Source organism: Centruroides vittatus, unplaced genomic scaffold (genome assembly GCF_030686945.1).
Source record: "Centruroides vittatus isolate TY-2023 unplaced genomic scaffold, ASM3068694v2 contig_2682, whole genome shotgun sequence".
In the NCBI taxonomy this organism is placed as follows: domain Eukaryota; kingdom Metazoa; phylum Arthropoda; class Arachnida; order Scorpiones; family Buthidae; genus Centruroides; species Centruroides vittatus.
Window position 1 is genome coordinate 1,106,856 of NW_027121707.1, and position 237 is coordinate 1,107,092.

Genomic DNA, 237 nt, shown 5'->3' on the forward strand with positions numbered 1-237 from the left:
AAATCTGCCGTCGTTTCGAGTGAGATTGCGGCGTAACACCGAGTATTATAGTGGGTTGTTTCGACACGTTTTAAGAAGTTTATTCGTTACCTACTCCCGTTGTTACGCTTATTTCTTGACCCTCTTCGTCTACACGTTAAAGTTATTTGGGGGCGAGGCCTTCTTCCTTGTAAAATATGGCGGCGTGGCACGACACGTGTCTTCGTCAGTTACTCGCGAATTGGCAAGAAAGTAGAA